Below are 27,231 nucleotides of genomic sequence, written 5' to 3'. Positions count from 1 at the left end.
CAAACCCATCTAAGAATGAATGAATGATAATGAGAAAGTCCCTCCTGGCACCATTTCTGGGATTTGTAATTTGTAAAATTGTAGCAATGTGAAGGAACAGCATGGGAAAGCCATTTCTACCCTCCTTTGTCCAGTCTAAATGCAAATCTGAACTTTCTTGGCAGCTCATTTGCATATTAATGTGTATCCTATTCCACTCCAGAGATCACTTTAGATTTTTTTTTTAAATTAAAGTGTGTGGGTAGTTGGGCTGATGGGAAAAGGGGGTCATTCTGTTTTGCCAGCTAAAGCAACTTGAGGCACCTCTCATAAGATGGATAACACAAATGCATTTGGGTATTTGACCATTGCTCATTTCTTCTACCTGTCCTATTCTTCTGTTTCAGACAGAACAGAAATGACCTCAAGCCAAGGAATATTTCTTTTTAATGGCATCGAAGCACAAACACAACTATGTTAGGAAAGGGTACGGATGCGCATTCATCTAATTAGCATTTCTTCCGGGTAGCTTGCAAAATGTCAGCTACCAGTTGGTGGAAAATAAAGATGTAACGTGAGTGGCAATGAATTAAATTGTGGCTATTTGCATTGGAATGCTAAGATAATGATCTCAAATTACTATTGTAAATATTCTTCTCGACAGTTCCAAATTGGACTTAAAGCTAATAGTACTTCGAATGAACTTTAAGCCATAAAATCACTTTGAAAGTTGTTTCTTTGTTTTGGCTATAATGCTGCTTTTGGAAAGATAATATACCTTTGGGTTTATTCAAGCAATTTGGTAATTGTCATATAGAGCAGGAAGGCTTAATGAATAACCACAGGTACTATTTAGTTCATTTTGCCAAGCAGAAATGAAACACATTTGATTATTATCCACCATTTGAATATGCAATTAAATGATCAGACAGACTATAAGTACTGTTTTGGATTCTCCTCCTTGCTTTCTGCTTTAGGCAACTTCCAACACCAAACATTTTGATGATCATTGAGCATTTAGATGCATTATCTTACATTAGCTGTGATTTAGAGCCTATCATTACCAGAAAGAATTTGTTGGAAAGATTACGTTTATATTTATGTATAGACTAGAATCTTGACATGGTGAGATAACAAAAAAGTCTATAAACAGCAGATGCCCTGAACGCAGCTACAGATTGAATAGTATCCCAAGAGTTTCCCACCAATATCATCACTGTCATTATCATCATCATCATCATCATCATCATCATCTCATCATCATCACTACTCCTACTATGATATTTTACCCTCTCACATCAACCTATTCATGGTTTATTCTCTTGCTTTCTCTCACACAAAATACTTTATTTATGAATCAACACAAATAAAAGAACTCATTGGGTATAAGAGAGCTTTGGACTGAGATTTGAAGAGTTCAGGTTCAAGCCCTCTGTTATGCCCTAGGCAGCTGGAGCACCAAAAACCAACACAAAGTCCAATAACAATATAATATCTTTATTAAAGCAAGTAAAGTTCCAAAAGGAAATAAGCAGCAAAGTTGAAGAAGCAATTGACTTCCCAGGAAAGATCAATTTTAGTCCAATAAGAAAAAGTCTTATGTCCAGTATTAGAGTTCAAAATCCAGAAACCGAAATACACTCAAACTCCACCTGAGTTTTGAGTGGGGAAAAGAGCAAGAAGCAAGAAGAGTCCTCTAGAATAAATATCCAAAAACAGGATTTCAGGGCAAGGCAGAAACTAGATGTTCAGGAGCTGAAACGCAGTCCAAACTTGGCAAGGAGGTAAACTGACATCCAGTCTACTCAAGAGTAAGCGCACCTTCAAGCCACTTGGAATCTAGGAGCTGGAGACGATGATGTTTCCCCGTGAGAAGTAAAGTTGTCACCGCAAAGGCAAGTTCTCAACACAACACTTCTATTGAAGTTCATAAGCTCCCCCAAACTAGGTGCCTAACTCCCTAAAACTTCCCAAGAGAACTGAGCTTGTTACAGTTATTACACCAGGTGTCTAACTCCCCAGTTCTTCCTAAGAGAACTGGGCTTAACCATAGTCACCACGCTCCGCTAATCTGGTGCTACTCCGGAGGCTCTGTCTGTTTGTTCTGTCTGAATATACAAATGCCCTACGATCAAACACCAAGTTTTCCGGAGAATCTGGGAGAGCCTGCATTGTTTCAAGGGCATTCTTAATTGGCTCTGGCTCAGAAATGTCAACATGAGGCATCTGGAAGGGTGTCGAAACTTGCTAACTTGGGAAAAAACCCAAATCTTCTTCATCCTGGTCAGGAAATGGCACAGGGTCCAGGGCCAAAGGTGCCCTAGGCATCATACCCTCATTCAGCTATGAAGCTCACTGAGTAACTTTGGACAAGTGGATAAGAAATTAAATTATTATTATTATTATTATTATTATTATTATTATTATTATTATTATCATTAGTGATGTGTTACTTTCTATTTAGAAGCAACTGTGGTCCAGGCAGCTCAAATACAGAGGATTATCTTTCCCTTGTCATTCCGGGCTTAGCAGTAACCACTGTATACAAAACCAATGGTGACAATTGCTCATCACCTATAGTGACACTAGCCAGAGCAACAAACCATTGAAGAAGGAGAAGGGAGATGCATGCCTTGTGACTCCAGCTAGCATAGGATGATGGTATATTATGGTATATTATTATGCAGATTTATGGTGTACAGGAGCCAGTCAACATGGCCATAGGCTTCAGAGAGGAACAGTATAAGGACAATAGGAAATAGCCCAGGATTTTCATGCCTTCAAAGTAAAAGAAGCAGGAACAAAACAAAGAATGAACATGACAAGGAGAGGCTGAAGAGATTCCCCTGAAGGTTAAAGCATTTGACTGCACAGAAGTTTGACCTATTCAATATATAGGTCAGCCTGCCATGCAGAAGGACAGACTCTGTCTTGCGCTGCTGGTGCTTCTTAAGGAAATGGCTGCTTGCTACAACTTCCAATGGTTTGTCAGCACAATCACAACAAGCTCTTATTTTTGGCATTCTTGTATGCAAGAAAAAAAGGTTCATCCTAGCACCCAGACCTCTTTGAACAGAAGATGATCTAGGTATCAGAAAAATAGTTTGATAAATAACTTTTTGGGGTGGAGCTGGGCATTTGCAGCATTTGACCCAAGGACCCTAGATTCAAACTTCATGTGAAACTCTTGCATCAATTCTTCAATCAGCCTTTATGTTAAACGACCACACCTATATACCATGCAGTAAAATCTAGGCATCTATCAAATGTAGAACTGAAAAATATATACAAAGATTAAATGGTTCCTTAAAATATATCCAGGAATGTGTCTATTCTGTAAAACTAATCCAGTTTAACACAACTTTTAAGGACCAAGGCTTAATGCCATAAAATCACAAATGTTGGAAATGTGAAGAAAAAACGGGGACATTTATACATATGTGGTGGAACTGCAGAACGGCTAAGAAATATTGGTCAGAGATTCATGAAGAGATACAGAAAATCCTAAAGGTAAAAATTCGATTGAAGCCAGAATACTATCTGCTGGGTATAATTGATGATAAAATGGTAGAAAACAAAGAGAAACTCTTTCATTTTTTATCAACGGCGGCCAGGATCAACTATGCCAAAGTGTGGAGATTAAAGGAGAAACCAACAATAGATCAATGGATTTTGAAGGTAATGCATATTATGAATATGGATGTACTGACCCAAACATTAAAACACTTCCAAGGAGTGAAATGCAAAAAAATAGATTGGTCACCATTAAAGAAATATATGTTGCAGAGGAAAATGAAAATGATAATAACGATTTAGAAGAGAATGTAAGATGGAACAAAGCAAGGTCGAGATAAGAGTAGGGGAAGCCACAGTGAATACTAAAGACGCGAAAAGTATAGACCGCAAAGAAGGAGATTGGAAGTTGACAACCCCCCCCCCCCGGTTCCCCGTACCCCATTACCCCTGGAGATAGACACATAGTATAGAGTAGATAGACTTATAGAGTAGTTCTATCCTTTCCTACTTTCCTATTCCTATGATTGTTCCCCCACTTTTTAATGTAACACTTTTGGAAAAGAGGTTTCACAATAAAAATCTATGGAAAAAAAATAAAATCACAGGAGTTATAGTTTGACAAGGCCTTTAGCTTTCTCTGCCAAAGAGTGCTGGTTCATCACCAAACTACAAATCCCAGGATTCCAAAGTTATATGTACTATAGTAAAGGTAAAGGTTTCCCCTGACGTTAAGCCCAGTCATGTCTGACTCTGGGGGTTGGTGCTCATCTCCATTTCTAAGCCGAAGAGCCAGCGTTGTCCGTAGACACCTCCAAGGTCATGTGGCCAGCATGACTGCATGGAGCACTGTTACCTTCCCACCGGAGCTGTACCTATTGATCTACTCACATTGTCGTGTTTTCGAACTGCTGGGTTGGCAGAAGCTGGAGCTATCAGCAGGCGCTCACTCCACTCCCGGGATTTGAACCTGCTACCTTTCAGTCTGTATATGTATTATATGAAATGTCTATATCATATAGATAGTTTTTCAGAAGGGGAGACATGTTTGCTGCTGTACTAAGATGGTATTAAAATAGATTTTGGAATTTTATGAGGGGGGGGGAGGTTAACCAAAAAGTAATGTGTAATTTTTCCCAAACTCCTTCATTGTCACATCACTGAAATTTTTGATACCCAGGAAGTGCAAATTCTGGGTGGTTCAAGCAAGTTGACAAGGTATTACGTATGGTCCCAAGAAAGGATTGTGTGCATACCATTCGAGAATCAGCCTTGCCAAGTACAGAGTAAAAGCAACTCTGAACGCAATGGCAGTGTAAAATATTTATACAATTGATGTCTTTGAAATCATGGTTCCCTATAGCCAAATGCACAACTATAACATCATGATCTGAAACTCCTGGGAAGTTCCAGGTTTACTTCTGCTATTCTGCAGCTATCAATGGGAACATAGCTAAACAATAATATATAATAACTATCTTTGCCCAGCCACGTGTTGCTGTGGCTTATGGGAATCCTTTGTTGGCCAGATGGAATAGCAGTGGATAGCCTTGCAGTCTCAAAGCCTGGCCGTTTTCTGGAGTAGCTGGAGCTTTTTGTTGTATGAACGTAGAGGCATGGATGAGGGGTTGTGCTGCCAAGTTTAGTGTTTCTGGGATGTGCAGTTTTGTTGTTTTGTCCTAGGCCAAAATTTCATTACCCTTTTATATATATAGATTATAGCATATTGTATATACATATAATAGTCATAATATTATATTGTAATACGATATAATACTAATAATACAATATAATAATATTAATTATATATTATATTTTACATGTAATATTACTAATAATATTACAATATATTCATACAGTACAATATAGTAATTTATTACCAGTATTGTACTATGCTAATATAATATTGTATGTAAATTTAATTTTTAAGCTGCTCTGAGTCCCCTTCGGGGTGAGAAGGGCAGCATATAAATGTAGCAAATAAATAATAATAATAAATAAATAAACAGGTCTCAGATACCCCTTGCTCTGCACCAGGCATTATTTGTCTGTATAGGGATGCAGTAACAAAGTAAAGGTGTAATACTGTACAAGGGGTATATTGAATGTTTTCCTCCACATAAACCATAAAGAGATATATGCATATATTAATTGCACTCACACATGTATATACTACTAACATACTTATTAACTTAGGCGATCCCTCGTTGTCCAAGTATGATGGCCCTCCATGTGTAGTGCCTTGACAGTGGGTACATAGGTGACTGTGTTGACTACTAATAGGATCCAAGCATTAGTGCATGGGTCCAATTCTTTGTAAAAGCATGCTAAAATTAGGGCAAATAAATACATTTCAATGCACTTTATACTATCATTGGAAGAAGAAAGATAGAGGAAGACACAGCTTTTTCCACAGGGATTAACTTGCCTGAGAAAGAATGATGTGGTTACAAATGCAGTTTAATCTCCTGTTCAGAGTTTTAGCAAGTCAATATGTAAGGGTGACAGAAAATTACATCAAACTGGGACAATTTGCCAAGCCAATTAAATAAACTATTACATTTGTATAATTTCAACTTAAATTGATTTATTTTTACCCAGGGCATACTAGGCTTTGCTAGCCTCTGTTGTCAAGACTAAATAGATTTGTGCACATAACTGATGCTCCCCATCAAATCCTCCCACTGCGAGTCTTTTCTTTCCAAAGTGGGAGGCAAAATTAGTAATGGCAGACTCAGCAGTTTAATGATACCATGCAGAGATTCAAGTGGATCCTATACATTTGACAAAATTTCATTACCTGGCACTTCCAAGCAAAGTCTCACTCAATAATTTCTCCATGCAATGTTGGTAATCGTAACAAAATTAGGTAGTGCTTTATTCAATACATAAACTGGACCATATCATATGCACAATAGTTCAAGCATCGTTTCACTCATTCTTCTATGGCACAGAATCTAAATGAGAAATCTGCATATGCCGAAATGATTCAGGAAGCAAAGAAAACTAAATATATTTATTGTTGACCCCTTACTCTTAACTTGTCAGGATGTGCCCGTCTCAGCTATTCCCAACAAGCTGATCTATCTGATTATACAATTAACAGGACAGACAACACAGACAACACAGAGGCCGTTTTTTCACATCTTACTTCTGGCATTTTTGAATGCCAGAGGTTGGGTGCTGTCGCTCCATCTTCCATACCGAGGAGCTCCTCCTGATCCTCCTGATCGATGTCCTTAAAGGCTCCTTTATAACCTCCCCACTAAAAAGCGGTACCTATTTTATCTACTCGCATTTCTGCTTTTGACCCTGCTAGGTGATTAGGTGAGCTGTGCTAACAGTGGGTGTTCATCCTCAACTAGGGCTTCGAACTGCTGACCTTTTGATCAGTAGGATCTTTCTGCAACACAGTGTTTTAGCCTGCTGTGCTAAGCTCGACCCACAGAATGTGATGGAGTCTCTTTTCTGGAGGTTTTCAAACAGAGTTTGAAAGGCCACCTTTTGGGAGTACTTTTCTTATGTATTTCTGTATATCAAGGGGTTGGATTGGATGACCCTTGAGGCTTCTTCCCACTTTGATTCGTGTTATATCCCAGCTACCTTTGGCCCCTGTACCTGACCCTGGGTTCACCTTTGACCAGGATGAAGAATATGTTGATATTTCTCCAAGTCAGCAAGACCCGATAAATTGGCAGCTGCCACTTGTTGATGATGCACAACCAGCTCGAATTGAAAGGGAAAGTGTTGTGGATAACTCTACTCTCTTGCCAGATGTCTCTAGCTCGCCGGAGTCTGTGTCCTTCAACCGGAGAGAGTATCTAAACAAGCAGAGAACTGAGAAACAAGCGTGGAGAAGTGCCCACTTGGCTGAGAGTGGAGACTCTCTCTAGATGCCTTTCCCTTGGGAACTTTGGGGAGGAAGGTCCCCCCCCCCTTTTTGGGGGAGACTCTGCACTTCAATAAAAGTTTCACTCCCAGTAGTTTCCCTTGCGGTGTCAACGTTGCTTACAACTAAGAAGGTTCATCATCTCCAGTTTCCAGCTCCTTGACCCTAGCGGCCAGCAGTTGCCGCTACTCACGAGTAGACCCGGATTTAGGTCTACTTTCCTGTTTTTTCCAAACCAAGAATTATTTCCATGATATCAAGTTCTTGCCTTGCTACTAAGGACTATTCTTGAATATTTGGACCTTGCTCATCTGCCTAGCTTGCTGACTTAATTCCCCAATCCAAGGCTACCATCAGTTTTGGAGTGTGTTTCGGTTTCCGGACTTTGGACACTAATACTGGACATATTCCTGGACATTTCTGGACTATCTTATACTTTTTCTTAAAGGGCTATCACTTGCTCAACTTTTCCACCAATTCATTTTGGAATTATTTGCTTTAATAAAGATATTAAAAGAATATTGGTCTCTGTGTTGGTTTTCAGTGCTCTTGCTGCCTGGGCTGCAGCAATTCTATTATTTCCAAATACATTTTACTTTGTGATTAAAATAATGCTTTAAAAAGTGATTCAGTATTCAATATCAATATTTATTACTTCAATGACCACACAAAATTACAGGGAGTGGTGGGGGGACTATCCATGCTCAATTATCACATTAAAGGCAAGATTGATAAGTTTGTACTTGTGGAAAAACTATACCTTTATCAATCCGCATACATTTTTTGCTTAGCATGAACAGGACCAAATTTCTTTCTTTGAAATGAAATCAATGCTTTAGCCTTTAAAAGTAGCAACTCTTTGACAAGTATCAGCATGTGGAGTTTTTCTCTGTGTCTTTTCAATTACATGCATGAATGGTGATATATGTCCACATCCACTTAAGGTAGTGGTTTTTCATTCAACTCAGTACAAATTTGTAACAGTAGAGAATGGGGTGATATCACATCCAGTGCTAATTCATCAATAGAAGTTTAGAAGCTCAGGCACAATGCATCCAAAGATAAGCATGTTTGCTTCTTCCATTGCAATATGTCCTTCCAAAACCTTCAGAAGACTTACATTTAGCTGCATTGCTTCTTCAATTTTGTTTTTAAATGACACCTCTCTTTGTTATGTGTGTTTTTCTACTGAAAGCTAAAAAAAATCAGAAAGACAAGATATCAATTTTCTAACCTATCTTTATAAAATTATGGTGCCATCAGAGATTACATCAGCAGCTGAATTGAAAATTCTGATTGGAATGTTTTCTTTGATGGCCAGGGAGATAAAAAAGAGAAAAACATCAGAAATTGTGGAATAAATAGAAAAAAAAATCTAGAAATTTTGGTTGGTGGTTCTGTTTTAAAGATTACCTTGGCTGCTGTCAGAGGTGAGAATGTCATCCTTGGCATTGCCTCTTTTGCTCAGGTCTTGAATCTCAGTGACAGAATGTAAAGATTTTTAAGGTGATACTAAGTACTCTTCACCCGTCTCATGAACTTCTACTTTATTTCTCGTGTTAGCTTCCCTGAACCCCAAGGTCTGTACCCCCTTGTCACCAAATGGCAACCGGAGGCACTTAGTACCAAAAGAGGCAAGAACCTTCGGAACCACTGGCAACCATTTTTGAGAGTTCTTGGAGAACAGGAGAAGTCCCAGCAGATTGGAGAAGGGTGAATGTGGTCTCTATCTTCAAGAAGGGGGAAAAGGACAACCCAAACAATTACTGTCCAGTTAGCCTCATGTCGATACCAGGCAAGTTTCTGGAAAAGTTAATTAAGGAAGTGGTCTGCAAACACTTAGAAACAAATGCGGTCATTGCTAACAGTCAACATGGATTTACGAAAAACAAATCATGCCAGACCAATCTGATCTCTGTTTTTGATAAATTTACAAGCTGGATAGATGTGGGGAACGCCGTGGATGTAGCGTATCTGGATTTCAGTAAGGCCTTTGACAAGGTCCCCATGACCTTCTGGCAAACAAGTTAGTCAAATGTGGGCTAGGCAAAACTACAGTTAGATGGATCTGTAATTGGTTAAGTGAACGAACCCAAAGGGTGCTCACCAATGCATCATCTTCATCTTGGAAAGAAGTCATGAGTGGAGTGCCGCAGGGTTCCGTCCTGGGCCCGGTTCTGTTCAACATCTTTATTAACGACTTAGACGAAAGGTTAGAAGGCACGATCATAAAGTTTGCAGATGACACCAAACTGGGAGGGATAGCTAACACTCCAGAAGACAGGAGCAGAATTCAAAACAATCTTAACAGATTAGAGAGATGGGCTGAAACTAACAAAATGAAGTTCAACAGGGACAAATGCAAGATACTTCACTTCAGCAGAAAAAATGAAATGGGGGATGATGCCTGGCTCGACAGCAGTACGTGTGAAAAAGATCTTGGAGTCCTCGTGGACAACAAGTTAAACATGAGCCAACAATGTGGCAGCGAAAAAAGCCAATGAGATTCTGGTCTGCATAAATAGAGGTATAGCGTCTAGATCCAGGGAAGTCATGCTCCCCCTCTATTCTGCCTTGGTCAGACCACACCTGGAATACTGTGTCCAATTCACCACAGTTGAAGGGAGATGTTGACAAGCTGGAAAGTGTCCAGAGGAGGGCGACTAAAATGATCAAGGGTCTGGAGAACAAGCCCTATGAGTAGCGGCTTAAAGAACTGGGCATGTTTAGCCTGCAGAAGAGAAGGCTGAGAGGAGACATGATAGCCATGTACAAATACGTGAAGGGAAGTCATAGGGAGGAGGGAGCAAGCTTGTTTTCTGCTGCCCTGGAGACTAGGACGCGGAACAATGGCTTCAAACTACAGGAAAGGAGATTCCACCTGAACATCAGGAAGAACTTCCTCACCGTGAGGGCTGTTCAGCAGTGGAACTCTCTGCCCCGGACTGGGGTGGAGGCTCTTTCTTTGGAGGCTTTTAAGCAGAGGCTGGATGGCCATCTGTCGGGGGTGCTTTGAATGAGATTTTCCTGCTTCTTGCAGGGGGTTGGACTGGATGGCCCATGAGGTCTCTTCCAACTCTATGATTCTATGATTCTAATGCCTGGGGGGACAATGCAAATAGCAGAGCCAAATTCTGGTATCTACACATAGCATAAGGAATTGATGGCCAAATGTATCACAAGTAGGAAGCCAGTCTGTTTTTAAGATTATGTTACTGGTATTAAATTTTTTCCTGAAAATGTAATATCAGGGTGAAATTGATAGAAATAAGTAAATAAGCAAGCAAATGCTTACCTGAGAAGATATATACACATATGGTTATCACATAAAGCCAGCCATTCCATTATGATGATGATGATTATTTTGTTGACAGACTTCTTCCCAGCCACAGGGACAACTTCCATATCAGATCAGGTCTTGGTACCTGCTGCTGTCACATGGTTCGATATTATGTCTGTCACTGCAGCACTCCCAGGCACTTACTGACACTACTTCTGGATTATAACAGCATGAAAACATTATCTTCAAATAGCTTGCTCCAGAATGTTGCATAATAAATAGTTATTTTAAGATACTGTAATAAATTAGGCTCCAGGAAGCGAACCTTGCAAACCCAGGCACATTTTTGCATAATCAGAACACCTATTTCCCTATCAGAAGCATCATTAATTATGACAAAGTGTAAAAAGAAGGAAAAGTATGACATGGTACAGGGAAAAGGAAATGGAGAGGGAGGGAGGGAGGGAGAAGAAATGAAACAAAATAAAATGCAGATTTGAAAGAATACTCATTCGGAACCTATTTTTTCAATTTAATATGATGAATGGAAGCAGTGAATAGAAACTGATGAGATATAAAGAGAAAGGTACAGAAAAGATTTTCTGAGGGTATCATCCACCTCTCTCAGGCATAGCAATAGACAAGCAGTAGACCGCAGATGTCTTCAGAAAGTTGTATCTCCTCTACTTGTTGTACAACATGTTTGTGGGAATAGCAGTTGTGAGGCATTGTCACATTGTAAAACACAAAACTGTTTATGACTCTCACGTATCTCTAACTATCAAGGCCATGATACTTCATAATACTATTAATAATAATAATTTTAATTTTATACCCCGCCCCATCTCCCCGAAGGGACTCGGGGCGGCTTACATGGGGCCAAGCCCGGACATCAACAATATAAAAACAAAGCAATAAAACAAATGAATCAACAACAACAATAAAAACAGGTCATCTCTCTTAATTTTCTCTCTTCATGAGAGAAAATACCAGTTAGTATCCTCACCTCCATTCTGCTTAGATAAGCAAAACAACCTTTGTGTCTTCTTTTAGAACTGGGCATGGACAGCATCCCCCATCTCCTCCTCCATAACATCTGGGATTTGAGAAGTATGTTGGATGAGACCAGTGGATGTGTCAGGATGGTCACCAATCTACCTTGCTCTTTATACTTTCTAAATCACACAATATTCACTCTTTGTGCTGGGGGAACCTAACTGGATATCTGTCACATATTACATGAAATAGAACTGCATATAACTCAAACCTATTTGAAGGGATCCTAAAAACCGTGCTGAGCCCCAAATATTGTGACTGGAATTTCTGTGCAGTCATATAGAGTGACAGACTTTATATTTCTAGGTGTGAAGATCACTGCAGATGCAAACTGCAGCCAGGAAATCAGAAGACGTTTACTTCTTGGGAGGAGAGCAATGGCCAACCTCGACAAAATAGTGAAGAGCAGAGACATCACACTGGAAATGAAGGTTCGCATAGTGAAAGCAATGGTATTCCCCATAGTAACCTATGGATGCGAGAGCTGGACCATAAGGAAGGCCGATCGAAGGAAGATAGACGTTTTTGAACTTTGGTGCTGGAGGAAAATCCTGAGAGTGCCTTGGACCGCAAGGAGATCCATCCTCCAGGAAATAATGCCCAACGGCTGCTCACTGGAGGGAAGGATAGTAGAGGCAAAGTTGAAGTATTTGGCCACATCATGAGGAGACAGGAAAGCTTGGAAAAGATCACGATGCTAGGGGAAAAGGAAGGAAAAAGGAAGAGAAGCCGACCAAGGGCAAGATGGATGGACGGTATCCTTGAAGTGACTGGGTTGACCTTGAAGGAACTGGGGGCGGTGACGGCTGACAGGGAGCTCTGGCGTGGACTGGTCCATGAGGTCAAGAAAAGTCGGAGATGACTAAATGACTGAGCAGCAGCATATAGAGTAACTGATGAAGGGGTGGAGACTAGGTGAGAGAAAGACATGTGGGCAGGCATTTATATCCTGTCCTCGTGGTACCCCAATTGTTTGCCTTTTCCACATTAGGATCTATATGGCTATTCCCTATTAATGGAGGATGATAGATTTTTTCAGCTAAATACCTTCCTTCCTTAGGCGATCCCTCGTAGTTCGAGGATGATGGTCCTACATTTCTTGGAAGCTGCCTGTGTGTGATTTTTTTAATGTGTGGAGGTCGGTGCATGGCCGTTCAACACACAGTCTTCACAGATTGAGGTTCCAGCAGTGGTGTGATTAACATAACGAGAGTGGCTTCTCAGTCTTCTTCTGCCTTCACAGTCGTTGCAACATGTACCATGTTATCCTCCGCCTGCTCCGCCGTTGAGGTCTTTGGGTCTTCGGATTGTTCTTGGTCTGGATCCTCCCCTGTGGCCACTCCTGGGAGTGTGTGACTCCAGTAGTTTGTGCCCTCAGGTTCATTGGAACACGCAAGCCCCCCACCACGTCAAGGTGACAATCCATCGAGATGGGATAAGATTATATCTAGATAAGTACTGTGCAGCGTAAATCTCCACATTTGAAGTATGAATTGTTCTATGCAGTCCTTGTGCTGAATGGCAACATTATACAATTGAATTAAGTCACCAAATGTACAACCAAATATATTCATGCATTCGTGTAAAATATGCATTCATATACAGTGTTGTTTTTGCAACTTTGCAGCCAAAATTTTGAACAGATTATATTCATTTCTTATTTTGTTAAAAAAAGATAAGGTAAAGGTAAAGGTTTCCCCTGACGTTAAGTCTAGTCATGTCTGACTCTGGGGGTTGGTGCTCATCTCCATTTCTAAGCCGCATGGAGCGCTGTTACCTTCCCGCCGGAGCGGTACCTATTGATCTACTCACATTTGCATGTTTTCGAACTGCTAGGTTGGCAGAAGCTGGAGCAACAGTGGGCCCTCACTCCGCTCCCTGGGTTTGAACCTGGGACCTTTTGGTCTGCAAGTTCAGCAGCTCAGTGCTTTAACACATTTCGCCACCGGGGCTCCTAAAAAAAGATATTTAGCCACAATTGAAGGGAATGTGTGCATGTGAAAGACACCAAGTGGATGTTGACCATAGCACAATAGATCAAATGTTGGACAAGGACCAGGAATAACTAGGTTAAATCTCAACTGTGTTTTGAGTTTTACTGACTATGATGTTCTCTGCTCCAGTCATTATCTCTTCGTTTAACATACCACACAAAATTGTTATGAGGAAAAAAGGAGGGAATATTATGTGCACACCTTGGCAGTTTTTGAGGACATGAGTGGTATGACTCCAAGGTCTTTCATAAGGGCTATCTGGAAGGATTCAAGGGGAACATCAACATGATTATATCTGAAGGGGTACAGGATGACCAACATTTTGGGTGAGTCCAGCATTGCACCTGGGGATTAGTGTGGGCCTAGAACATGAGGTCTTTTGGGCAATCAGTGTTCTTCTGAGTTGTAGGAGCAGTAGGGACTCTTCACCTCTCTTCACTTCACTTCACTTCACTTCACTTTATTTCTTAATTAGTCGCTCTCCACCAGAGTGCTCCGAGTGACTTACAATTTAAATTATCATTCCACAATATAAAAACATTCAACATAAAGACATTCAACATAAAAACATTCAACCTAAAAACATTCAACAGTGACTATTTGGCAAATTATATCTGATTTACTTAAATGCATAACCAAATAGCTAAGTCTTGAGCGCTTTTCCAAAAGGTCACAACTCCGATATTGCTCTAACATATGGAGGCAATGAGTTCCACAGAATTGGAGCATAGGCAGAAAAGGCTCTACGCATTGTAGCTTCCAGGTGTACCTCCCTAGGGCCCGGTACGTATAGGAGATTTTCCTGGGAGGATCAAGGTGACTCAAACCATGAAGCTATGAAATCAACCTTGGCATAAACAAGGGATGTAGATGCAGGTAGTTTGGTCATAATTATGCTTCAGACCAGTATGGGATCTCTTCCAGGATGGAAGTGAAAGACAATGTAGTAACAGCCAATATGTTTCTGCTTTTTAGGCAGGACCGGCCCGAAATAATGGAAAGGGGTACGCAAAAAAAAAATGCGTTCTCCCGGGTGGCGTACAAGGTGGGACCAGGGCACACGCCACAGGAGACAGAGCCAAACCTGGCCCCGCCTCCCGCGGTGCACACCCTGGCCCAGCCAGGCTGTGGCGGGAGTCCTTCCAGGCTGCGGTAAAGACACAGGCAGGCTGGGTCTTCGTCACGGCCTGGAAGGACTGCCGCCGCATGCAGCCTGGCTGGGCCAGGGCACGTGCTGCAGGAGGCGGGGCCAGACCTGGCCACCCCTCTCACGTCATGCGACCCCACCTCCCACATTGCGCAGCCATGCCTCCCAGGGGCTTGATAGCACCCCTGGGAACATGGCGCCCAATGAGGGGCCGTGGTCAGCCTCCCGTGTTGGGCCGGGCCTGTTTTTAGGTGGCATTTCACTGCTGAAACCCATTTGATGCTCCTTCTACTGCATATCATTACAGTCTAAAACTTAATATTTAAATAGTTTGTAAAGTAGTCCTTTAGATACCCCAACCATATTGACTCATTACATGTTTCCCATCAGGATAGTGTGCCCTTGACAAGATCCTCTTTCTATTTGGATTTGAGCATCAGAAGATTATTTCTCATGCTTTCAATGAGGATTGCTTTACTGTTGCATTGTTTATTTTAGTAAAGAGGTTTCTCACAAACTCACCCCCTTCCCCAGCTCTGAATGTGGGCGGTACATTTATTTTTTGTCACCAAAGGTTCTCTTTGTCTCTTTTGTCTCTTGGATGATTTCACAAAGGCACATCCTTCCTCTTGTTACCATGAAATACATGTACAATACTAAAAGCATACCCTATTTTAAGTCCTCTCTTTTGTTACAGACTGACAACAAAGGCCCATGCTTACATTAATAAGGTACAAGAAAGGAAAATATATATTATTTGTTAGCTATGTGGTGTTTGGTGCTAGGATTGTCTTGGTTGTAGACATCAAACATGGAAATGACAGCTTTGTCTTCCTTTTTTTATTACAAAATAAAGAGGGGAAATGTGATTATTTGTTTATAGATATGAAAGTACTAAGAAGAAGCCTGTGTATGTCTTTCAATTGCCTGTATCACAAAGGAATAATTTATTGCAAGTACCCAACAAAAAGCTCCTGCCCCAATCCAACCGGATGCCTCTTCAGAACTACAATGGAATATTTTTTGTTTAGTGTCTGTGAACAGAATATTTCTTACGTTGAATCAGTCCCCACATATCTGTCCCTTGAAGCCTGTCCTCCAAATCTTCTCACCGAAACACTTTGATGTAATTAGAGAATAGTTATTTTTGGTTTTGAATTATATGTTTTATTGTTTTTAGTGTAAGCCACAACTGATCATTTTTAGAGAGATAAAGGAGGATTCCTCTTCCTCTTTTTCTTCTTCTTGAGTCAATGGCTACAAGCAGGAGAAAGGGTTCTGGAAACGTTAGTGTCCCCCCCCCCCCCCCCAAATAAAAGCAAAAGATGGAGATAAAAATGTGTGTAGACAAGGAGAAATGAATAATTATTTAAAGCTTTTTGTAATTTTGTAGAATTAAAACTAAAACTCATCCTTGTGCAGTTTGCATATCGATCTCAGGATTAATCTTTGGCATCTTAAGTTGGGTTTGGGAAAGATAGCTGTTAGAAAAAAATGAGAGCCCCTACCAATTAATGTTATAATTTTTCTGGCCATGAAAGCTAGATTTGATATTTTTGAATATACTCACATGAAAATCTAACAATTTTAGTAAAAAAAAAGATTCAGACCTCTCTCCAATCCAGGCAAACACTAGCCCATCTCCATGCACAACCACAAAAACAATTGCCCATCCTAGATAAAACAGATATATTGAACTAATAGGAATTTCTTAAGTGAGCATTTTTTTTAAATTTGTTGACTATATTCCCCTGCTTTTCTCCTACCGTGGGACTCAAATCAGGCTGGATCTACATTGTCATATAACGCAGTTAAAAACCACACTACGTGTTCAGTATCGACCCATACACTGAATTATGTGATATGAGTCTACGCTGATCATTCATTCTACAGTGCAGATGTATCCTGAAAAAGGAAGTTATGATGGAAGAACTAGAGAATAGGAAATGTTCTTTCAGTAGATAGGTCTTACTGAACTCTAGCAATGGAGGTGGTTACTGATGATTGGGTTCTCACAAGTAAAAAAGGTGAACATGTTTTTTTGAAAATCTGGAGAGCTAATTCTACCCAGTGACCATCCAAATGATTGCATAATATAATTTGAACATAAAGTTTTCTACTGCCTTTTGTAACACTCCTTCTATTATTATATCCCAGCAAAGTACAATGCAGCCATGGGGGGTGGTGCAATGGATTCAACCCTTGTGCCGGCTGAACTGCTGACCTGAAGGTTGGGTTGCTGACCTGAAGGTTGCCAGTTTGAATCCGTGAGACAGGGTGAGCTCCTGTCTGTCAGCTCTAGTTTCCTGGGACATGAGAGAAGAATCCCAGCTAACATATCCCCCAGGCAACGTCTGTGTAGACGGCTAATTCTCTCACACCAGAAGTGATTCGCAGTATGTTCTCAAGTTCTCAAGTTGCTTCTGACACAATTTTAAAAAAGCAAAGTATTAGAGTGTCAGTCCTTTCATGAGGAGCATTTGTTCATGGGTCTCTCTTCAGAATTATAATCCATACTATTTATTAATACAAGTTTGGACAAAGTAATCTTTATGTGTTCCTGCTCAAATGTCCCAGACAACTGCATCTTTTCATAAAACAAGCAGCTCTTGGAATCACAGTAACTGGCAAAGAAAAAATAATAATTCTGACATACACTTTTTCATACAATGCACTCTGTTAAATTATTAATTGCAATATAGAGAAAAAACAGCAGTGCTATGCAAACTGAAGTTGTCTGTGCTCCTTTTTCACATTTATTTGCCACTCCCAAAGGAAAACTTGAAAGAGAAAAGGAAGGATCAATTGTCCTAATTTAAAGACAACTTGAAGGGTTGCAGAGAGTGGTCTTGTGTTTGATGGTTTCAGTAGTAACAATTATTTGACACACCCAAACAAACAACTCCACAAACGTGGTGGTTTCAGCTACCCAAAAATACCACTTGACTTTTTATTCCCTTATTCCCTTAACACTTATGGCCACAAGTGCAAGGAAGTAGTCAATTGTAGCTTTTTTCACATCTCCTCTCTACAATCCTTCTGGAATCAGGCTGAAACCTTTTTATTAGGGAAGATTTTTAAAACAGAAAGTTAGGAATGACTTTTACCAGTTTTTCCCAATTGTTTTAATAATTGTAATATTTAATTTAATTTTATAGGTTTTTAAATTGTATAGTTTTAAGGTTGTTTCTCCATCCTGGGAGAAAAGTGGGGCACAAATAAATATCATCATAATCATCTATAAATGCAGATGTGCTAATTTTACAATGTCAATCTGAATTACTGATTCTGTTATTATGCCAATTAAGTTTAATTGCACCTAACACTACTATTTCAAATGCACGTATTTGACACAAACAATATAACACAGAGAATATCTGCTTTTGTGCACAATGTGCACTAATGATGGGATTACAGATAATAAAAATATTTGCATACCTATTTTGGTAGCTACAATGATGATCTTCAGGGCCCTTCCACATAGCCATATAACCCAGAATATCAAGTCAGATAATCCATAATCTCTGCTTTGAATTGGATTATCTGAGTCCACACTGCCATATAATTCAGCTCAGTATGGATTTTATATAACTGCATGGAAGGGGTCTCAAAATGCTACGTGTTGAAGAAAATTAGCAGGGATAGCAAATGTGTAGAGTTTCATTGAGGGTAAAAAATAACATATTTATTTCTCTTCGAAATGAAAACTCAGTTCACTTTGTAAGGCACTCAGAAAGTTAGCAAACATGCACAGAATTGTATTATAGAGCTTTAAAATAATCATCATGCTCATCCATCCATCATCACTATTAACATCTTTCTACAAGGTCTCACATGTATTAAGCACCAAAAGCCCAAGGATCCACATCAGCATCTAATTAATATCATGCATTCGAAGTCATATTGTTGATTTGCATTAATTTAACAAAGTCCTCCCCTTCCCACATGTGAAACATTGTGCTATTTTTATTTTATTGGGGTTTTTTTTTGGCCTCACAATTCTGACTCCCAGCTGTCACAGTGAAATCAACATCAAATATCTTGACAGGCATGATCTTAAAAAAACCAAAATTGAACTCAAACTTATTTCAGATTGATACAACCAGCCTGATTAAAAACACAACAATAGAAAACAATCAATGTGGAGTTTACTTTTAATTTACTTTTTAATCAGCTTTATTTTAATCAGAAAATTGTATCTTGTGAAACTCATTAAACAATATCTGGGTAGAATGAAATGAAACAAACCTTTGATTATTTAGTTGCTGGTTTTCATGCAGCAGTCAGTATTGGTCTGTGGACATATAGAATTGAAGGAGGAAGCCTTGACTTTGGAAGATTAAAATGTAATCCCAGAATTGAAATATTAAAGGGGAGCACTAAAAGCATCAACACATATTCTTTGTTGTACTTGTCAGCCTCTTAGACTGATACAATTCTGGTTATTTGTTGGACAATTTAGCCAATACATTGTCAACAATATGATATGCAAGTTGTGTGTGACCAACCATGATCCAAGGTGGCAAGTTAAAAGGTTTCTTTGATTCCAGCGGATCAATCTAACTTAAAATACAGCTGCAGAAGGCACACATGAAATGAGAAAGTAAGCAGAAATTTCAACCCAAACAGATTTTCTTTGGTTTCTGCTGAAGAAATTGAAGCTTTTCTAGTAGACAACAACTTCCAAGGAAAAAGAAATGATGTCTAGTAACATAGGGCTGTCTTAATAGCATTATAGGCCCCCAGGCAAAGCAGTGCTTTGGGCACTACCTAAAAACCACACACAGAAATAAAAACGTAAACTATCAATAGAATAAAGTTATACCACATTTACTTCAGTCTAATGTGTGATTGAATCTAATGGAACCTCAATTTTCAAAACCTTGGAAAAATTGCTGCTGAATGTAATACAATAAATACAATAAAGGAGACTTCATATGAAGTAGCTTGTTAACAAGGCTGATACAATTCTATGAATTGCTAAAGCTACATATTTATTTAATGATGGAAGGGCAAGCAGCTATAGGGTCACAAGGGCTAGTAGCAACCCGAACAACACTGCTGCAAAATTCAATTGCTAAAATACCAAAGTCAAAATATTATCCAAATTTAAGCTATTTGGCCAGAAATGGAAAAGCATAGCATAGGATCATATATTTTGAGAAGTGGTAGATTTTTGAGAAGCCCAAAGGAGTTGATCAACGACAAATCGGGTAAAGGATAAAAGATAAAGGATATTTATTTACAATAAAATATTTTTAAATAACTATATGGATGTACAGTTAAGTTTCAGCATAGTTCGGATGATGATATTGAGGGTGTTTGTACATTGAAACAGAAAATCTTTCATATATATATATATATATATATATATATATATATATATATATAAAATCATGATGAAACTGAAGTTGGGATTCTGATCAAGAGCTATAAAGGGAAACTTGCTCTTTCAAAGGTCAGCGAATTGTCAGTTAGCCTTTTTAAAGGCCAAGAGCCTTCATCTAGCCCAGGGACTATGACTTCTCTACTTCAAAACAAAGACATATCCATTGGCTGATCAAAATGTAACATGAAAATTTTCTCAACTTTGCCTGGGTCAGTAAGGTGATATTCAAATAACACATGAATAATCATGGGCACATTGGTCTTGCATGCAATTATCTTGCATGCAATTGCTTGTACTTGTCCTTCTAGGAGTTCTTTTCATGAACTCCCACCCATGTCCAGGTTTTAGTGTTAACTCCTAAGGGATAGTGTGAAGAAGCTGGCCAATCTATATTACCATTAAATATAGTTAGTGTAGACTCATAAAATCCAGTCCAATGAATCTTCACTGACTATATAATGCAGTTCAATCCCAGTCAAGTAGGAGCTGTACTGGGCTGAGCAGTATGACTTGAGCAGTCCTCAGTCAGGTCCTCCTGCTAGCCTAAAAGGCAGGTTAATGAAACTTGCCTGAGTTTGTTGTTGAAGGCTCAACTCAAAAATCTCAAAAATCAGAACAGTGGGTGGGGGGCAACACCCTAAAAACAGAAGAGTTCCAGGGGCATTCTAATGACTCTGATCAAAGGATGCCCCCAGGCAAAAAAATACAGGAGTTGAAGCTTTTTCAATGCTAATTAGGGTGATTAACTGCAACATTCACACTGGCCTACTACTGACAAAGGGTTTTTTTCTCACACCCAGAGCCGGCCCTAGGTATTTTTCAAGTGTAGGCGAACAGAATTTTGGCGCCTCCCCCCCAAAACCAATCACTGAAAAATAAAAGTGTTGGATAAGCGAAAATGTTGGATAATAAAGAGGGATTAAGGAAAAGCCTATTAAACATCAAATTACATTAAGATTTTACAAATTAAGCACCAAAACATCATGTTTTATAGAAGAAGAAGAAGAAAAAGAAAAAGAAGAAGAAGAAGAAGAAGAGGAAGAAGAAGATGATGATTTTATTGATTAGTCCTTAGGCCATATCAAAGTACCAAGCCAAACAACCAGGCTCGAAAAGATCTGGTTACATTCTATACAAATATTAAATAAAACACTTGTAACCATACAAGAAATAAATATAATAAAACTGGGTGTGTACATCATATGTCATTGTCACCCCTACAGTTTACCCCTATCAGCCCCACATATGTGGATCTCAATCGTATTGTCTTACTCAAGTACAGAGCCGTTTTATATGTTATTTTTGGATCTTGACCGCACATAAAGTACGTTGTTCTGATGTGCGATTCCCAGTGCATTGTCCGTTTGATATCTGGACCAAGAAACAAATCTCTCACCTTCTGATACAATTTACAGTCAAATAATATATGTGCTAAATCCTCAATTTCAGGTGCTCCACTCATGTTTTACAGGAAATCAACAGAAAAAGCAATCTCGACTGCGCCCCCGTATGTTTTCAGCCTGAAGCGACCGCTTAATTTGCCTCATTGTTGGACCGGCCCTGGGTGTGAGCAGCAATACGATTGAGATCCACATATGTGGGGCTGATAGTGGTAAACTGTAGGGGTGACAATGACATATGATGTACACACCCAGTTTTATTATATTTATTTATTGTATGGTTACAAGTGTTTTATTTAATATTTGTATAGAATGTAACCAGGTCTTTTTGAGCCTGGTTGTTTGGCTTGGTACTTTGATATGGCCTAAGGGCTAATCAATAAAATCTTCTCCTCCTCCTCCTCCTCCTCCTCCTCCTCCTCCTCCTCCTCCTCCTCCTCCTCCTCCCCCTCCTCCTCCTCCTCCTCCTTCTTCTTCTTCTTCTTCTTCTTCTTCTTCTTCTTCTTCTTCTTCTTCTTCTATAAAACATGATGTTTGGGTGCTTAATTTGTAAAATCTTAATGTAATTTGATGTTTAATAGGCTTTTCATTAATGCCTCTTTATTATCCAACATTTTCGCTTATCCAACGCTTTTATTTTTCAGTGATTGGTTTTTTTTGGGGGGGGGGGGGGCGCCAAAATTCTGTTCGCCTACACTTGAAAAATACCTAGGGCCGGCTCTGCTCACACCCTGGACTTTCCACAGATAAATAAACATCACTTGCCTAGTTTCCAACAGACCTCACAACCTCTGAGGATGCCTGCCATAGATGTGGGCGAAACGTCAGGAGAGAATACTTCTGGAACATGGCCATACAGCCCGAAAAACATACAACAACCCTTGCCTGAGTTTTTGTTGTTGTTGTTGTTCCTCCGCTAGACCCTTCATAGCTGCTTTGGGCTACATTTCTGTAGGGCAAATGCTCCCCTACGTCCCAAATGCTAAAACATTAAAACCAAAAACCAAATGAAGTGAAACAAATATAAGGAGCTTTTGCATGACATTAAATTCCTCGTGATCTTTTACATTCATCAATCTCACTCCAGTATCCCTCTGTCTAATGATGCCCCCTGATTGAAAAGAGCCATTTGAAGCATTAGCCTGTTGAGTAATCTGGCCAGCAGAACACTCTTCGGCACTTTATAATCAAATAAATGGTCACATTTGTTCTCCCCTGACATTTTATTGCTGTGATTACTGATCTGCCAAGGGTTGTTAATATGTGTGCAGGGCGCCATAATTTATTGTTGCTCCTATAGATCTGACTTTACTATTTATAACCCAGGTGTCTCAAGCTATGGCAATGTTACAATAGTATAATCCCATCCTAACACTTTACATATCTCTCTGCAACTCCCCAAGGGAGTCCAGTTTGTTTTATTTACACTTGCATTTTCCAATTGATGAGCATTATCCATAACTTTAAAAAGAAAAAACTACACTTCTTTATCACTGAGATTTTTCTAGGCTTGCTTTTCAATTAACTCATGCTGAGTTTCTCTATTATGTATCCAAGATAATTATTACCCAAATTTAAGACAATGATTCATTTTAATGACTGTTTGAACAACATTGGTTGTTTGTTACTTGGGTTTTTTTTTCTACCAATGTTGTCAAGAATAAATGAGAAAATAAAATAGCTTCATTACATTTTGTAAAGTGTACAAAATATGAAAACCAACTGCACTATTTGAGTGCCTGTCTGGCGTTGCAATATATGCATGTGTGTAGGTAGATCTATATTTTACCAATATAGCCTCATATTGTTTATAAAGCTTCCCAGCCAAAGTGTTGCCAAAGTGAGGAACAAGTTCCAAAGCCATTTTTCAACTAAATGAAATGGCAAAAGGTTGTTGCTTTGTTTGTGTATAGTGCTGGCTCATTTGGAAATCCTAATAAATTTTGGCTGTGCCTGTAGTTTTTGTCGGGGTTCTAAACAATTGGAGTTGTGATATTTGCTTTCCCCGATGCCACTATGATGTGGAAATATTGAAGAAGCAGGAAAGTATGTGTTTTATTGCGTTCTGTACATTGTGATTTACCACTGGAAGGAGCTAGAGTAATGATGCTGAATGCAGCAGTTGAGCAGCAGTATAGTAAAAGATTTGAAAGGAAATAACACACACACACACAGAGGCTTGCACCTGAAAAAATGACAAGAAAGGGAATCTTTTACGACTGGAGATGAGGCAGTTCTGACACATACAAGATCTTTCGAAAATATGACATGTGGGGTCTTATACATGAAAACAAAAGGCAATCATTTTAAAAGCTGCCAGCTTTTTTATCTTCTGTCTCCTGACAAGGGAGCAAAGAGAGATGGAAGTATAAAAAAGAGCAAAGGGGAGAAGGGGGAAGCATGCAAAAAATATCAGGATGTTTACAGCCTTTGGAAAAACAACCAAGGTCACATACCAGGGGGGTCCTGCATGGCTGAAGAAGGAACAACAGTTGGGAACCTTAATATCTCAAACTACGGAGCAGTTTCCCAGCAACTTTGTCACTGGCTGCTCAGTGTATTTGTTTTAAAAAGTTAACTGCATTGAGTTTGGGGGAGAGGAGGAAGTAAGGTTTCTTCTTCTTCTTCTTCTTCTTCTTCTTCTTCTTCTTCTTCTTCTTCTTCTGTTCAAATGAAAGCTGAGAAGAGACATCATAACCATGTATAATTATGTGAAGAGAAGTTATAGGGAGGAGGGAGCAAGCTTGTGTTCTGCGGTCCTGGAGACTAGGACATGGAACATTGGCTGCAAGCTACAGGAAAGGAGATTCCACCTGAACATGAGGAAGAACTTCCTCACTGTGAGAGCTGTTCAGCAGTGGAACTCTCTGCCCCAGAGTGTGGTGGAGGCTCCTTCTTTGGAGGCAATAATAATAATAATAATAATAATAATAATAATAATAATAATAATAGTGCGGTTTTCTGGCATTGTATATTTTTGCCGCTTCTGTGACTGTTCATTTGTATTTTGATTCTGTAGCTCACTTGTCAATGGATGTCCAGAATCAGCAGCATCCACCGCGGTCCTTTTTATCCTGGGTGATGACCGAGCCAGTATAGACTTCGTTTTGGTTTGATTCTCCATAATGCTAATGGGTTAGGTGCTCTTGGTTCCATTCCTCAGCTGAGGCCTCTCTGGCTTGGTTTGGACCTGCCGGTAGTTACACTACCACCAGCACAGCCCTCAGCCATCACTGGAGTGGTTAAGCCCCCCCACGATGTCAAGGTGGCACCTGCGGGGGAAGAAGGAGACAGAAGGCCTGATCCTTGCAGCCCAGGAGCAAGCCATCAGAACAAATGCAATTAAGGCCAAGATCAAAAAATCAGCTGATGACCCAAAATGCAGACTGTGCAAGGAAACCGATGAAACCATTGATCATATCCTCAGCTGCTGTAAGAAAATCGCACAGACAAACTACAAACAGAGGCACAACTATGTGGCCCAAATGATTCATTGGAACTTATGCCTTAAGTACCACCTGCCAGCAGTAAAGAACTGGTGGGATCACAAACCTGCAAAAGTATTGGAAAATGAGCAAAGATACTGTGGGACTTCTGAATCCAGACTGACAAAGTTCTGGAACACAACACACCAGACATCACAGTTGTGGAAAAGAAAAAGGTTTGGATCATTGATGTCGCCATCCCAGGTGACAGTCGCCATCCCAGGTGACAGTCACACTGACGAAAAACAACAGGAAAAACTCAGCCGCTATCAGGACCTCAAGATTGAACTTCAGACTCTGGCAGAAATCAGTGCAGGTGGTCCCGGTGGTGATCGGCACATTGGGTGCCGTGCCAAAAGATCTCAGCCGGCATTTGGAAACAATAGACATTGACAAAATCATGATCTGCCAACTGCAAAAGGCCACCCTACTGGGATCTGCACGCATCATCCGAAAATACATCACACAGTCCTAGACACTTGGGAAGTGTTCGACTTGGGATTTTGTGATATGAAATCCAGCATATCTATCTTGTTTGCTGTGTCATAATAAAATAATAATAATAATAATTTATTTGTTTGACCAGTCATATGACCATTTCAAAGTGCAACATAAATAAAAACAAGGTAAAAAGGATGGGAGGACAGCAGCTGATCTTCTGTTTGCCGTCAAAATCTTATTTTCCTGATTCTTCTTTCGGGAAATGTGCTCTTTTCTTGATAGCTTTCAGGATAAAAAGGCTTACTCTGATTATGGTAGATCTTTCTTGTCCTTGCAAGAGGACTGTCAGAAGATCATTTCTGTTGGGGGACCTAAAATTAGATAGTAATGGATGTAAATATCTGTGTCGAAGTTCAGCATTTGCTGGGCAGTCAATCAAAAAATGTCAACTGCTGGTGGTGGGATTGTTGATCATGTGAGCTTTTATCTAGTTGGCCACTACGCAAACACTATGAAAAAGACATCTGAACTTCAAGCACTTTTTTGGCCTTGTTTTCCATGTTGTAAGAAAAACTTATGCAGAGATGCTTCCATTCTAGAGAATCAGGTCCCTGATGTTGAAAACTCTGATCTTATATTGCTTTGATCTGCCAGTTCCTTCCAACCTCTTTTCTTTTGCTGATTTTTTACCTGTCCAAAAAAAAAAATCATGTTTCTAAAAGATACTTTTCTAAATTATAAGTTTTCTTTTTGTGTAGCTCTCTGTGTGTACTATCTTCCAGGTTATTGGCTTTCAATAACAGATATGACAACACAGCAGTGGCAGTGGCTCTTTGGCTGATGAATAACACCAGGACCTGTTTCTCCTTTCAATACTGGACCTCTTTTTTATTATTTCCAGCTGTATTATGTTGTATTGTGTTTGTTCAAAGCATTCACCTGTAAAAGCCCATTGAGCTTGTTTAAAATTCTTCCTTTGAATCTGATGTGTTCATTTCTCTTGGCACTGGCTCTGTCGATCTTTATTGCCTTATTTTCTGACCTCTGAGTAAGATGACGAGGATGAGGATGTTGATGATAGATAATTGTTGCAGGTGGGATATTATTGCTCGTGAAGGTGGACTACAATATCTTTTTTGATGACTGGCTTCCTGTGTAGTTTAGTAGATGAAGAAAAAGAAAGGAGCTGGTAGATGAAGCTCTTGTTTGTCATGAAGTGGGCAAAGAAAACAGTATGAGATCCCATATTACACCGATTCTTAAACAACTGCATTGGCTACCAATAGAACATCGGATCTCTTACAACAGGGGTCCTCAAACTTTTTAAGCCGAGGGCTGGTCCACAATCCTTCAGACTGTTGAGGGGCCGGATTATCATTTTTAAAAAATACAAACAAATACCGATGCACACTGCACATGTCTTATTTGTAATGCAAAAACAACAGCAAGAACAACGAAAGAACAATACAATATTTAAAAATAAAAACAATTTTAACCAACATACATTTATCAGGATTTCAATGGGAAATGTGGTCCTGCTTCTGGCCAATGAGATAGTCAAGTTAATTAAGGTTGTTGTTGTTGTTGTTGTTGTTGTTGTTGTTGTTGTTGTTGTTGTGTGCCTTCAAGTCATTTCAGACTTTGGGTGAGCCTAAGTC

The sequence above is a fragment of the Anolis carolinensis genome, unplaced genomic scaffold, assembly GCF_035594765.1.
Source record: "Anolis carolinensis isolate JA03-04 unplaced genomic scaffold, rAnoCar3.1.pri scaffold_9, whole genome shotgun sequence".
Lineage (NCBI taxonomy): Eukaryota > Metazoa > Chordata > Lepidosauria > Squamata > Dactyloidae > Anolis > Anolis carolinensis.
The sequence above is the reverse complement of the archived record's forward strand: the minus strand, read 5'-3'. Positions refer to the sequence as shown.